Genomic DNA, 3849 nt, shown 5'->3' on the forward strand with positions numbered 1-3849 from the left:
GTGACACGTGTCCAACTGTGGGTCAGCCAGTTAACCCAAGGTGATCTTCACCGGACCGTGGTGCTATCCTATCTGCCATGTGTCAACCAATGGGTGTGTGCCTTATCCTCCACGTGTCAGGGCGTGGGTAGCCGGAATCTTTGGAAGATTCACCGGAATCTGTGTGGATTCCGTTGCCGTCGGGCATTTCTCTGTCGATGGAGCTTGCTGGTGAAGCCGTCGGGTGGCTGTAGAAGGAGTCACTGCGTGCTCTTTTGTTTGGGCAGTTGAAGTCGCCGTAGCCTCTGCTTCGACTCAGCCATGGCTGCCGTCGAATCTATTCAGTGCTTCGACCGTAAGAAGACTGCTATTGTTGTTGCTATTGTAAGCGTGGCCGTGGCCTCATCAAGATCAATGGTTGCCCCATTGAACTCGTTGAGCCCGAAATCCTTCGCTACAAAGCCTTCGAGCCAGGCCGCACCCATTTTGCCACTGTCGACATGCGTATCCGCGTTCATGGCGGTGGTCACACCTCCCAAATCTATGCCTTCCGCCAAAGTATCGCCAAGGCCCTCGTTTCACTGCGTGCTCTTTGCTGGCGGTTGGAGGAGCCTTTGGTAGGCTACGTCGAAAATGGCGATGGAGGTAGCCCGTCGCTACTGCTAAAGTTGATGGAGAGCGCTAGATGGAGTAGTCGCATATGGAGAGAGCAGCCAGGAGATCGATCGATGGAATAGCCTCTCGTCACCTTGAGCCACCTCAAGTGTTGTAGCTGTTGTAGTCCGTCGATCATGAAGGGCTGGTCGAGTTGGTGGATACAAGGCGAGCTGCTAGTTGATGGCGCTCAGCTTGGCGGCGGCTTGTGAGCCAACGCCTTGTAGGAGTGCTTTGAGTTGCTGATGGAGCTTCCAGTGGTTGTTGCAGCTTGTTTAAGGAGCCGCTGTAGACCTTTGGCTGATGAAGCTTAGGCCGTTTGTTGAGACTATGTAGCCGATCGGTCTGTGTGCTAAAGCATGCTATTGGAGAGGCCGCAAGTTGTTGAAGGAAACTCTCTTTTTGTGAACCATGAGAGAAAGAAACTCTCTTAACAAATACTCTCTCAATAGATTTCTCTCATAATTCTCTCATAATGAATAGATTTCAATCTCTTTCTCTCATAGAAAGAAGACACTCCCTATCTTTCTCACGAAACCTTTGAAGACCTCTCTATCCATGGAAGTCTCTCTCTCTCACATGGACGGAATTGTATGATGGAAATTCTCTCTATCACTCTACGGAAGTGAAAGGAACACTCAATCTCTCTCACACTCTCAAGAAACTCAATGTCTCAGCGGAAGACAAGGAAGCTCTGATACCATGACAAAATATGAAGAGGGGAGAGGAAAAGAGTGGAGATGAGGAGAGAGGGCACAGCTAGAGAGCACACCACAAATGACTAACTATACACTAGAATTAGTTGACAAAATAGAATATATACAAACCCTTTTAGGGTTAGGGTTAGGGGATCTAACCCTTTCCTTTATAGCACTCTATAAGGTTAGTGCTATCCACATATGATCACGTGATGGTGCTATGCACACATGATCACATGATGTTGAGCGTGAACTCTCAACAGAAGAGCCTTGAGATGGAATTTAGGTGTGTAGATTTGAACATGCATTGCATTCACAAAATAAGGTGGCTAATCAGAGCAAATGCTGTGCGCAAAGTTTGCGAATCTTATGAGCCACCCCTTGCATTTCTAAAATCTAAAAATAGAGCTTTGTATGCCGAATTGAGTGACTTTTAGTTTATATATGGTGTTCATTTCATGGCAGATATCCTTGATAGATTGCCTATGTTGAGAAAAATATTTCAAGGCACTTTTGTTGATGTCTCATTAGTGGTTGGGATGGAAGAGGCTGAAATACACTTGCTTCAAATGCAATTTATGGACAGTCCAAAAGTTGATATAAATGCATCTACTTTTGATAGCAGGGGGTTCTTTATTATTCCTGATTATGGACCTATGAATGGGCAGCTTGCTGGCCTAAGATCTTTAGTTCATGGCAACATGTATAGGTCTTTCGCGATTCTTGCCCCATCCTCACCCTCCCTCTCTGTCTCCCTCTCCATACTCCCCCCTCACTCCCTCCCACTTCTTACTTCCTCCTCCCTCACTTTCCCTTTGCCCTCCTCTTCGCTCCCCCCTCTCCCTCACTTTCCCTTTGCCCTCCTACTCCCTCCCCCGCTCCGTCTCCCAACTCCCCTCTCACTTCCTCCCTCTTCCCCTTTTTATACGGACATGTGTTGTCTACCCTCCCCTCCTCTCTAATTTTTATTTTTTTTTCATATTTCTAATTTTTAATCAAATCAATACCCAAAAGTGAGAGTTTTCAAACCATGTCCCATTTTGATTTATTTTTCAAATTAATAGCATAAAATTAGGGATTCTAAAAAAAGTTCCTAGATTTGAAAGTTTTTGCATTTTCTCCCCAAAAACATATTTTCACATTAGTGTTTTTTTTCATTTTGTACCTCGAAATGCGTTTTTTAGAAAAATTGTTCACATTTTGATTTTTTTGAAGAAATTAACAACATAAAATGGGGGTTTCTCAAAAAAATGCTTGTAGAATTTGCTTTTTTTTTCTAATTTTATGCCATTAAGTTAGGGTTTAGGATTTAGATCTTAAGAAAAGGAACTTATTTTATATTTTAGGGTTTAGGGTTTAACTTTTAAGATTGGGGTTTAGCATTTAGGGTTGAGGGTTTAGGATTTAGCATTTAGGGTTTAAGGTTAAAGATTTAGGGTTTAGGGTTTAGGATTTAGGTAAGAAAAGAAGAAAATATGCATGTCCAACCATGAAAATGATATCCAAAGGATATGACGATTTGCACAGGCCTTAACCTTACTTAGATTAAGGCTTGTCTAAAGTATTATGCCCATCAGATTGGGTCCATAGGCTAGAAGTACACTTATGCAATACAATGTGAGCCCAAGGCCTAGCACCCTCACCTTCCTATAAGGAGACCTATCCTGAGTCCTAGAAGAGAAATACATAATAGATGCCCAGAACTTGGTATGGGGCTACCAAGAGAAGTTCACACATCGACTAAAGCCTGCTAGTAGAGGGTCAAATTCTATTCACCCAGCCCACCTGATGGGTAATCGAGGGGTGAAATCACTCTAGGTGCTAGAGAGAGTGGATGAAGAGGAACACCTCAACTTCAAGCAGTCAAAATCTTCGGATCTGATGCATAAGATGTTCTAGGAAGGCCAAGTGTTGCAAAGCCTCCAGGAGGAAGGAGACCTGTACGGCTTCGAGGACCTGTTGTCCATGGAAGAAGAAGCTTCACAAGAACCTTGCGATAGTGTCGGGTTGGTTGCCTTCCTATTGACAAAGGTAAAAGTGTCGATCGCTTCCCTGTTAAGAGGAAATCCCATCCAATGGCATGATCTATCCAATTGGATGAACAGACCGCTCTTACCCCTAGTCCCTGCTAGCCCTAAGCAAAACCAATTGACACCAGAAAAGGGACAAAACATACTGAAGGTTCCCTTCAACAAGCTAGGCCAATACTTCAAGGGTGATGACATGAACACCGCTATCCCCATAGTCTATTAGAGCCAGAAGGTTGTTGCCATCTTGGATGCCTATGAGTGTGAAGATTATACCTCTACATGTTAGCATATAGTGGATTGACGCTCTTAAGTAAGATGCAAAATCTCTTAGCTTGTTATAAGCTTGAGGTTTAGAGAATAAAGCATTCAATTTTAGTTTTAAGCTACTCAGCAAATATGAGAGATGACATCGATTATATCATATGAATTTCTAGATATAATTGTAGCTTTCATAAATATAATTTCAGCATCGCATCCTCTTGTGAATG

The sequence above is a fragment of the Dipteris shenzhenensis genome, chromosome 19, assembly GCF_047967505.1.
Source record: "Dipteris shenzhenensis isolate YYH24624 ecotype China chromosome 19, Dip_SZ_1.0, whole genome shotgun sequence".
In the NCBI taxonomy this organism is placed as follows: Eukaryota; Viridiplantae; Streptophyta; class Polypodiopsida; order Gleicheniales; family Dipteridaceae; genus Dipteris; species Dipteris shenzhenensis.